This window comes from Crocodylus siamensis, chromosome 9, assembly GCF_052110815.1.
Source record: "Crocodylus siamensis isolate JL-2025a chromosome 9, ASM5211081v1, whole genome shotgun sequence".
In the NCBI taxonomy this organism is placed as follows: domain Eukaryota; kingdom Metazoa; phylum Chordata; order Crocodylia; family Crocodylidae; genus Crocodylus; species Crocodylus siamensis.
This window is the reverse complement of record NC_143403.1, coordinates 15626241-15638328: the sequence shown is the minus strand read 5'-3', so window position 1 is coordinate 15638328 and position 12088 is coordinate 15626241. Positions and strand designations below refer to the sequence as shown.

At 43.3% G+C, this 12088-nt stretch overlaps 1 protein-coding gene across 3 annotated transcripts in view; it reads right to left on the bottom strand.

Annotated features, from left to right (window-relative positions):
* Window positions 1-12088, bottom strand: part of WTIP (WT1 interacting protein) — a 118167-nt gene that overhangs the window by 15574 nt on the left and 90505 nt on the right. The gene's annotated exons all lie outside the window — the stretch shown is intronic.

Here is a 12088-nt window from a genome sequence, read left to right as displayed (position 1 = left end):
AGCCTGATGCCTCCTTGCATCCAGTCATTTGTCTGACAGGCCCTACTGGAGTCAGTGGGGAAGTTCCACTGATTTAGGGGTCACAGGGTCAAAATAATCTAGCAAACATTTTCCCCTTTTAGTCATTTATTCCCTGATTTTTCCAGGTAGGTAGCACACTGGTAAGAAGGTCATTGCTACTGCCTATCAGAAATGATTAGAAACTGAGATCTGTCCCATGCTGCAATGGACATGCAACATGTTATTTAATAGCAAGCTATTTCAATCCTCACAGGACATATTAACACAGGCAAGTTGGCCTATATACTGGATAATGCAGCATAGTATCTTGACTGTGCATGCGCGTGTGTGTACACACACACACACACTTTAGAACTTAAAAGTTTTAAAAATAACAAGCAACCCCCAAGGCATTCAGGAACATGCATGGAGAAGCACATGCACAAGAGTTATGCTGATGTTTCTGCACAATGTTTTGCTACCTTGAGTAATGGCAGTTGTGTGCAACTGCCTAGAGTACTGAGCACACTGGTTAGGATCCCCCCGCCCCCATGTTTATTCCTTTAATATCAAAATATTTGTTTTTCTCATTCAAGACCCTGCTACCCAGGGATGCTCCCTTCTTCCACTGTATCTAAGTGACCATCTGGCCAGACTGTTTCCTAAGGTTGTGACCTTGGGGCTTCTGGAAACAGGTGGGGAGGTCCTGGCAGAACAGACAGCTGAGGATTAACAATAGCATAAACCCAGCTAATTCTCCAGTCTTGTCAGCATGAATCTACCAGGACCATCTGGCTGTCATTTGATAAGGAATGCAAAGGAGCATTTACCCAGTTATTGATTAACAAGGAACAGTATTCCCAAAGAGCCAAATAGCTTAGCGGTCTGGCTAATGTCATTTATTGCAGGCTGGATTGCCATAAATTACACTGTGCGCCAGAGGGAAGAGTTTTGTTGATACAAAAATCACTCTTTATATGACTAAACCCATTAAATTAAAACCATTGTTCATTTTTAAACGGGAGAAGTTGTGCGCTGAAAAAACACATGAGCTGGATTACTCGATTTAAGAAAATGCTGCCAAGTGATGCAACATTTTATTGCCTCGGCAAAGCGACCCTTCTTCGCTGCTATACTGTACATCTATCTGATTGCAGCATTGATCCAAAAAAGCCTGAGAGCTTTTGGTTCAATGAGAGTTGGGTTTTGGATAAGTCTCTCCTGGTGTTCTGAATCTTGATGGGATGGATCAGAGGGATAGTCCTTTGATCCCCACAGCACTTTTTCTACATTATACCAGCGCAACGGAGGCTGTAATACCCTTGAACAATAAACAGGTATCTCCAGGCGTTTGTGCATCAACCATTCAACTCCATCCTGCAGTGTAGTTTCTTTTGTTCCTAAACTTGGAGAACTCCAGCCTTGGTTGTACAAAGTTTTGAATTTAAGAAGCATAAAGTAAAAAATAAGCAATCCTCTGAGAGATGAATAAGAACTGGCACTCACCCTCTGCTCTCTTCAGAGTGCTTTATATAGACGAGGGGTACTCAATCTTTTTGCCCTGGGGACTGGATGGGCAGCAGCATGGTCTCTCCTTGGACTAGATCCAGCTGCATGGAGGCGGGTAAAAGGCAGTGCAGCCCTGAACCGACCACGTGGGGGGGGGAAAAGGGTTGTGGCCTGGCCCCTCGGCCCAGCTGCACAGGGCTTGAGAATTTGACAGCAGGGGAGGGGTGGTAGTATTAATTGCCACTGTTCCCCCAACTACCAAATTTCCTAACCCTTGGGGAGCTCTATGGGTTGGATGCACTGGATCCGCAGGTTGGATTTAGCACATGGGCTGGGGGTTAAGCCGCCCTGCTACAGACTAGGCATCACAACCATCCTGTGAAGTAGTATTACCCATATAGTGCAGGTGAGAAAACAGAGGTAGAAAACAGCAGAAAGAGAACAAAAACATGGTCCCTAACCCGAGGAACTCAGATAGGGGACTACCAGGAGACAGCGTGATAGGCAATAGCAGGCAATGGTCGCAAAACACCAGGAGCTTAAGAGGCCTCACATTTTCATGCAGACAGTGTGGCTTCTGCCAAAGGCATATTTCAGGACTGGCTTATCTTGGCTCTCATTGAAGTCAATAGTTCCCAAGGGAGCAATTAGACCATTTCCAAGTGTTTTTTTAAACCTTATCCTGCATTTGCTTTCCTAGCTGTGAAATGGGGACAGTTCCTGTCTCACATGAAGGCTGGAAGGTTCAATGGCTCAGTTTGGTGAATCACTCTGGGATGATGGTGCTGAGGCTGATATCACTAGGTGATAGTGAGAGGGATCCAAACCCCAGTCCCTGGCTCCTCCTACTGCCTAGGCCCGTCTGAGATGCAACCGATCTCTGGGCCGTCCCTAAAGAGGCAGTTTTTACTTTGCATTTTCTTTACCAGTGAATGATAACAGTGTCTTTTTTACCATCTTAAAACCACTGAACTATTTTGTTTGGGTTTTCTGTGCTTGCCAGTGAGGTTTTTAATTACTGTTCCCTAGACAAATAAATAATATACATAATCGTTTGGCGCTAGAAATGTACTTCCAGGAGCCTACAAACAGTATGTGCCTAGTTTTACTAGAAAGAGGTTTTAAAACAGTGAAGTGTATTTGCTTTTCACTTTTTTTTTTTTTTTTTTAAATGCCAGCAATACTGAATAATTTTCAACCAGAGAGAAGTTTTGCCATATAAAGCCCAGACTGAGGAATGATCCTTTATTTGTGATTTTAAAATAAGACACCAGGTACCAAAGTACTAAGAAATCAAATGGCTCTTGGCCATTTAACAGGTGACTGTTCTGCAGTCTCGGTTGTCTCAGGCTTTTTCTCCCATATTTATCTCCTTACTGACTGTCAGCTTTCAGGATGTTAACAGCCTTTGTAACAGTCAAGAGATTATTTTAGGAGCCTAAATATGTAGATATTTTAAAGGGAGACTTGGAGATGTAGAGCTCAAGGTTAAAAGTAAAAGGTTTAGCTAGCTGAACTCTGTTGTTTGCCCATCCCAAGACTATGATTCCTAAACAGGCAGAAATCTCCAATGATTTTTGTCCAGTTGCTTTTCTTTAGATGGGGAAAAAAAATCAGATCCGTTAGTGCCCCCAAATGCTGATCTCCAGTTTAAAGGACTCTTTTGCCTACTGTGCAATAAATACGTCCTAAATAAATTAGCAATGTATTTTGAGCATATAATTATACATGAAAGATAATTCCACCAAGTACTGTGACAACGTGTCTCCTTGCTGCAATCAGTCCTTTAACTCAGCTACTTTGGATCCTTTAAGCTTAGATACTTTCAGCACAAGCTTCAAAAGACACTGTGTATATCTGAAAAAAGCTTCAGGACCCAGTTTTCAACCTTAGCCTCTCTGTCAGGTCTTGGTAAGGACTTGCTGCTACTTCTTAACATGCCTAGCCATGCCTGTGGAGTGGATGCTACTGCTTCCCTGCTGTTGTGTACTTGAGACAAAAAAACCCCAAAATGCTTTCCTCCTGAAAACAAAGCCCTCACAGTCTCTTACAGACCTATTTCCTCTTTGAATGGAGATCTTAAAAACCTGGTAAAGGCCTGTGCTAACAGGTCCAATGGGTTAGGTTTCGGCAGATACTCTGGGTGCCTCGTAGTAACATCAGGAGCTTTTTATCACTGGCGCTTTCTGGTTCAGTACCGTAAAAGTTGCTTACATTGAGTCACTGGGCCTGGACTTGAGATTCCTCCTCTTTCATGCTTAAAAGGCCTTTGAGAGGAGAAACCAGGAGATTTTGCCAAGATGCTTCAGGCATTTAAGTCTGAAAACTCATTTCTGAATTGGGTGCTAAGCTAATAATGTATTCCAACCCCAGGCTGCCTGTAATCCCTCACAGACTCTCTTCTCCTTGGTTTCCCATTAGCAGAGCATCTGTCTTCTCTCTCCTTTATTGTTTGCACTCTGCATGGGACCCTTAGTACATGGGACACAACAAGGCAAGAAATTCATGGAATCACGTCAGGAGAGGGAAAGAATGTAAAATTTTGCTTTATGCAGATGGCCTTTATTTCTACACAACTAAACAAAGCTATTAAACTGGGCTGAATGCACTGAGGACCTCTCAGGCTTTAAGATGTTTGTGGCAGGTGGCAGAGATTAAATACAGGCTGAACCATCTGGAACAGTGTCCTGAATCTTCTGTGAGGTCCTTTAAAGTGCCTGGTGCCTTATCTCCATGGCTCATGTTGGGGGCTCATGCTCCCACACTCACATTGGCCCCTTTCCTTTTTTTGGCTTCTGCCAGAAGGACACTGGCAGGGCAGGGGCGGGCTAGGGTAGAAGGGAAGCTAAGCGCTGCTCAGAAGAGTATTGGTTCAAATTGTGTGTGGACTTTTGCAGAAAATCAGGAATTTCCTGGGTGGTTGAATTTTGCCTTAGCAGTGAGGCCACTTACGAAGCGGAGGCCGGAAGAGCTCTGTGCACCAACAGATTTCTTCCTTCTTGGTACCAATAACAGTTTTGCCTGAATAACGACTGTGTAGAAATAAAATTAGGGCCAAAGCTTTTGACCCGGGAGTATTTTCTGACAGCCAGATTGTCCTGTGTTCATAAAGAGTGAATAACCTCTGGCTTCAGCTGTAGACTCATTTTCTTTGACTACCCAGCTGCTAGTCGCATGTTATTTGGGCAATTAAAAACAATCTGGATCTTATTCAAAACAGGGGTCAGGAGATTTCAATTAAAAACCTACTGCAGCCAACATGAGCATTTATTTTAGAGGTTCAATCCATTACTTTCTCGCTAGCCTTTCTTTTGACTCCCTAACAGAAAAATATGATGAGTAATGATATACTTACAAGTGTCTGGCATGAGCTAAACACAATTAGAAGTGCTGCAATTCAGCTTGTGAAATATAAAGTTTGGTATAATATTAAGACCAGGAATAGATCAAGGGAGGGTTGGTGAAAGGACACAAGACACAGGACAAGCTTGACTTTACACTGTCCAGCAGTGTCTCAGAAATGTATTCCAGTGCAGGACAGCTATAAGAACCATTTCATAATGATGGTCTTTTCTGCCTTTTCCCAGAGGATCATTCCTGGGATCCCCCTTTAAATATTCACAACTTTAACGACCATGAGACAAGCTCACTATGGGATATGATGGATGGCAATCAAATCTGAGGACAATTTAACAACTATCTTAATTCAGGCAATGCTGAACTCGTCTTGGTGAGCTCTAGCTCTTATCGACATTTATCCCTACTCATTTACCATATTATTCAGATCAGTGCACTCTGTGGTTACTGTTCTTGTACAGATTTAGGAGATTTTGCTGGACTGTAGTTGGTCTCAGAGTTCAAGGCTCGGATTTCAGTTAGCAGGCATGCAGTTTGCTACTGGTGAAATGTTGTCAGTGTCCACCACTGCCTCTCCCAGTCGCAAGGCCAACGCTCTGATGTGGACCCTTGTTTTTTTGTTTTTTTTTTTTTTTTACATATAGCACCCTTAAAACAACAACCACCCCTGTCCTCTAGTAGGTATTCCTTTGATGCAAACTTGGTCTCTTTAAAGTTGATGGACTTTTTGCCAAAGACTTCAGTGGAATTGTAACATCTTAACGTGCCATCTTCAAACCACAGTGCAACCATATCACATGATCACTAGTAATGATGACCCCAAACAAAAGCCAGCTCTGCACAGACTTGAATTTTGGATGAAGAAACAAATCCACAGTTCCTGGACTGAATCAGAATAATCACTTCAAATACTCCAAGACACTGAAGACTTCTACAGTTTGGACCAAATCTCCAGATATGACACAGCCTTCAAATTCAAAATACCCTGATAATTCACGTCACTGCATTCAAATCAGTTCACAAAATAAAACAAGGACCACTGGCACCTTGCAAGCTGTTAACAAAAAACCTGGACAGTTTGGAGGGGGGAAGTATAAGTTATTTTACCACATTCCCTACTACAGAGAGAACACCAAGGTATCCTACTCCAGTTTTCCTTGTTTCAGTGCTATAACGATACTTAACCCAAGTGCTGTCTTTTCTTTGTAGTTCCTTGAACATGCAATTGTTTGTGTAGCATACAAATCATGCTCCGGACCCTGTAAGCATCTTCTGTGGAATTGCCACAGGGCTTCAGGATGCTTACGGCCTCCACTGTTACACTGATTCCACCATTACATGCCAGGAACACTGCAGCAAATCTCCTCTCCAAGCCCTCTTTCCATTACTCTGTTGAAGATATCAATAAACACCCGTGTCTGTCTGCTTTATACTTGGAATGTTCATTTTAACAGCACATTTCCTTTTGAAAGGCAGCATTTAAAAGCAAGTAAGACAGTCTTAAACTTATCGAGAGCTATGTTTATTCCACTGCTCCCATTAGATGGGAAGTTAACAGGCTTCAGCTTTTACCATTTACCTTTTCAAAAGGAGTCTGTTTGCTGCGGGAGAGTCTCAGTTAACAGAGATGGGGCTTTCTGACTAATGCACAAATCCAAAAGCTCACCTCTCAAGGGACAGCTAACAACATTTAGCCTCACTGCGATGGAAAAATCAAACCTCTGACTCCAGCTGACATTAGCTTCCATTACACTAAATAAAAACTATCTTCCTAGGGCCCCAGCAAGCAGGATGGGCCTTTTCTCACACTGCCAGGCTTGGAAAAGAGCATATGCAAAAGCTGCAAAGAACAGTGTCTTATTATATCCTGATATTGCAGTAGTGCCCAGAGGCCTAAATTAGGGTTGGAGCCCCATTGTGATAGACACCGTACAAACAAACGACGTCACAGTCACCGCCCTGAAGCATGTACAGCTGTCTGGCTGTGCCTGGGTGCGAGTTTCCATTCTCCTTCTCCCCATCCCATGTTGGCCTTGCTCAGCCAAAGCTGCTCCTTTTGAAGCCAGTGGGAGTTTTTCCACTGACTGCTGTGGAAACAAGCCTTCATCTTGCGTCAAACTGTTCAGTTACTGCCTCATGCATCTATCTGTTTATGAATATATGTATAGCATGCTTGGTCTTAACTAACCCTACATATGACAGAGTCCTCTGTTCTTTATTACACAAAAAGCCCTACTGTATAGTAAAAAAACATCCCTGAAGTTGCAAAGTCAAACAATCCAAGGTTAGGACGTGCCAGAATTGTAGCTGCTTTTGCAAACTGAAACTGGTCCTCTTGTGCATTTACTCCACCCAATGTTTCTCCATGAAATGTTGGTAAGAATTTATATTTTCGCCCTAATTTTGTTCATAGAAATAACTGAACTGCTTTAACTGAAACTTTTCAAGAAATTCATCTCGAGGCAGAAACCTGCCATGAAGGTACCCATCTTAAATGCTTTAAGCTTGGCTACATCATGAGCAACTGAAAAAATGGTCTTCTGATGGGACATGTCAGGCAACCCAAGCTTGGGCAGTGTTATCTGTGCTGCTTCCAACCGGCTTTTCTACTGCTTTCATTGCCATAGTGTCTGTACCCTCCTGGAGTACATTAAGTCACATAACTAATATCTGTCACACGTGGTTTTCCGTCTCATCTCCCAGGAGGGAAATTTTCTCATTTCTTAGCTGCCACAAGATCTCCATGCAATAAAATAAGCAGGGCTACCTCAGGAGAGAGAGGGGAGCACTATCTGAAGGAAGGCAAGAGGACATAATCCATTTCAGATTCTGAATGCACTGGTGACATTTTTCAACTCTTTTTGCCAAGAACAACAATTGTTCATCTAAAATTTCTCTGTGTGTTATTTAAACACTGAAAGGGAAAGAAAAAATGGTCGTGATTAAATTATTGAACTATTTTCCTTCATCTCTAATTATATAGCAATTTATCAACAAAATAGACCAAGGCCATCTGACTCAAATTATTTATTATAGAGGGAGGCATTGATTTTTCACTCACTTCACCCAGAACAGTGTCCCTGATCTGCCTTGTTAGCCACCTGTGCCCCAACAGCTTTCAGGAGGGGATTAAATGGTCATTTGTTTTGTTTCCTTTCATGGAGTAACTATCGTAAGAGGAGAGAGGCAAGATTGGAAACGGCTCAGCTTGCTACCACAAAGGAAGAAGAAAGTAGGAACTGCATCTTCCCTGGAAGCAAAGGAAAATCAATATGAAAGAAAGTTTAAAAAACTGTGAATTTACAGTAAAATGCACCTTGCATTTATATTATAGTGGTTCCACTGGAAACTGGAGATTAGTTCATCTCTAGAACACCTTCTGAGGAAGTAGAAGCATATACATTTTTCATCCAATTCATTTACTGAATTTAACCAAGATGATACAGGCTTAAGCTTTCACCAAGGCAGCGTGATGCAGGTTTGCAGTGAAGGGCTGCAATCAGGATGCTGCGCTCAGAAGCTGAATGAGGCATTTGGTAGGGTTTGCCAGTCCTAGGCTTGGCACAGGACACATTACCTGCTCTAACATTATTATTCCCCATATCATTCATCCATGTTCTATTTAACCCCCCACCTCCTCTCTGCCCAATCAGCAAGTCCACTCCCTGTAGGCAATGGTGGCTTCTCGCACTTCTTCAATGGAAGGAATGAGCAAAATATCAATTTCCAATTCAGAAAAAGATAATCCAGGACTTTGCTCTGACCAAACATGTGGAGAAACTATTTATTAGAAGAATGTGCTTTGCTAAATTTTAAGCTGGGTGTACCTATGCCCTAGCTTCTGTTTGGCTGTGCAACAGAGTCTGCTCAAAATGGCTCTAATAATTAATGTCTACATTTCTACAGCATGCTTTGCACACTATTAGCTGGCTTTTCAGAACAGCTCAGGGCCAGATTTTCAAACGTTCAACTATGAGCCACTCCCACTGCAATGCTTCTTGGACAGACGTTCAGAGAAGCTTAGCACCCACCATGCCGAACTCTTCTGAAAACCTGGCCATTTATTTGCTTCTTCCATAGGTGCCAAACTCCTCTGAGAACAGGCCCAAGGATCACAGCAGCCCTGAAGTGCAGCTGCACAACAGCACTGGAAATGCCAGACTGGGAATGCAGAAGCTGCTTGCCCCGCCCTGATGAGAAGTTCCCAGTGCTCACATGGATCAGAGAGAACGTCAGTATTTATGGTCTCATCTTCATAATCCACAAAGTTGCAATAAACTCTATTTATCAGCTTTGGAGAACCAAAAGGCTCAGCTGTCTCTGCTGAAGGAGGGATAAGGAACTGAACATGTTCAAGTGGCCGGTTTGTGCAAGCCACAGATTCTAAGAACTCTCTGCTTCCAGAGATGCTGCTCTACTTAAAAAACACAAAGCCAAGTACATGAGGTGAACAGCACCATGGCAGCATCCACACTATTCCAGTTACTTTAATTTTCTAAAGATTATTACAAAAATAGCAGGCTACAACCAACCTCTCCCAGAGGGTGTCTGACTTGGGAGGATTGCCCTAAGAACTGTTCCAACACCTTGAAATCTCATTTTTCATTTACTATTTGCTGTGGCTACCAAGAGGGGCACTGTTTCTTAATAACCTCTTACTCAGGGTCTATTGCCTCAAAAGATCTCCATAGTATGGGACAAAAAGAAGAGGAGGCATCTGCAGCGGCTGAAAGGGGCGTGTGGAGGAGATGACAAGAGACAGGCAAAGCTGCACAGGAATTACAGCCCCCTCTGCTCCCCTGCCCTCCCCCCATGCTCAGGATAGAACTGGGATGGGTTCTTCTCCAGGTGGCAATGAGGCTTAAATCACTTCAACCCTTGACCCTAATTTGCATTATATTTGTAAGTCAGCTGCTTCCCATCATTGTGTCTCTTGCTGAGAGGCCAAAGGAAAGGGTCATTTATACCACTGCTACTTCTGAGGGACTGCGGGCAATGAAATATTGACGTGCCGCATCTGTCTCTGGGAGACAATGGCAATACTACACTGCTGTCCATGTGCAGGCTGCACGATGCCAGGTTCATCTATTACTATGTGAATTTTACCGGGCCCCAGAGTGGCGGGCGCTCTTCAGACACCACCCCTCGATTGCTGCAGCTGCGGTACCTGTGCCCTAGGATACGTTCAGTTTGTAGTGCATCAGGACAACGTGATTACAGAACTGCAAGGTGGCAGCTGGAGGAAGCTGCAAGAGGACTGCCTTGTACTGCATCATCCTGTGGTGCTGTTCAGGCTGCAAACAAAAGCGGGGTTGAGCGAGGATGATCGTGGCAGACAACATTTGGCTGCCTTGGTTAGAATTGTAATATAGGCTCTTTGTTTGCTTGCCCTGTCTCAAGCAACCTAAAATAATCTCCTTTTAAACATCTATTTATAACACAGGAGTGGGGACAGACTTTGGCTAGATCTGCAGCTCTGGGTCTCACAGTATTTAAGGGAGAAAACCCCTATGCAGAAAGCTTAAGGCAGGGCCAGGATGCTGGGCTGCGGCAGCCTGCACGCAGTTGCTGCAGGGCAGCCATTAGTCAACACAACCTCTGGGGCTACACCACCTGCCTCTAGGCTGGATTTCCCATGCTGAACAGGGCAAAGGGTGCCCCTGAAATCTAAAATATTTTAGCCGTAAACCTCAAAATGGCTCCCAATTAGTTGGTTATTCCAGATTTGACAGCCGATTTCAGCAGGATGATGGGAGGCCCCTCCCCTGGCCCATCAACACCCATACTGGGCCAAAGAATTGCACGCTGGGAGGGAAGTGGAGCAGATCACCTCACCACGCAGGGTTTGCCCTTTCCCTAAGTGCTCTAAAATCACTCTTGTGGAGGTAGGAGGAAGGAACTCATAGTTAAGGCTGCTATGAGACTGACATTTACTGTGGAGACTACATCTCTGAGTTAAGTATAAAAGCACTGTGTATCAGTGTCAGACTCAGGGCTCATATTCTTAGAGAAAAGACTGAGTTTTCAAAGCAGTTAGGAGTAAATCTGTTCAATGGTTTAAGAGACTGCAGCAGTTAAAATGACCCTTTTTGCAAACAGACTTGAAGGCTCCCCTTTCCTTTGCCTGCCTCTGGCTAATGTCTGTGCTGTAACACATAGCTTCAGACCTAGGCAACTTTAGACTAAACCACACAACGAGGTTAGGCCTTTTCACAGAGAAAGTAGGGCAATTCCTTGCATTCCTGTTGTGATTTGTGCCAAGGGAAGCTGAGGGAGGACGCACACTCTCTGAAGCAACAGGTTTACAGCACAGGCAGTGACAGGTTCAGAGTGCCATTCCTTCTGCTGCCTCCCGAGCTCTTTGGCAAGGCTCTTAATCTGCCTCCCCTTTCTCTCCTGAGACTCCTACAAAACCATTAAGGGTCAGCAGAGCTGACAACTTAGTAGCCTTGAGTAGGCTTCAGCTTGATGGTTGCAGGAAGTTGATCCCCAACCCATCTCCTACCAAGCTTACCCCTCTTTGAATTGATTCTTGGGACATGGTGGGGGGCAAATGGTTGATGGAACGGGCAGAGCTCAGTACAGCTAAGCCAACTTTTTTTTACTGGAAAATTGCAATTTGCTGGGAAAAAAAACAAGACTAGAAGTAACTACTGCCTGCTGGAAACGTCAAGTTTTTCAAATGAAAAGGGTTTTTTCTTTTTGTTTTTTTTATACTAAAAAATTTCAGGTTTGGCCTGATTGTAATTTTCTTTTTTAACATGGCACATTTTTTATTATTACCAAAGTCAGAATAAAGTATGTGTCTGAGTCTGGATAAGTAAATGTTTGGACTATAGGAGAAGAGAATCTGGGTGGAATTGGGGGCTGAGACTGTAGCTGGCTAACATTCTCAGCCCAGAACAGAAAAGTGAATGAAAAGTAGCAATTTGATTGAATTTCAGTGTTTTGCAAAAAGTAACTCAGTTCCTCAAAAACTTTCTTATTCAAAACAAAAACATATTTGGTACCACTTTAGAATTTTTGTAAAAGGTACTGAAATGTTTTGTCTCCTTGTGTTGGGGAAAATTCCTCTTTCGGAAAATGGTGGAAATGACAGGAAGAAGGAATAGAATTTCCCCCCACCAAAATAAAACAAACAAACAAACAAACAAAACCGAAATGTAATGAATTTCAAATGAACACATTTCTGATCTTTTTTAATTATACCTGTTTCTTGCTG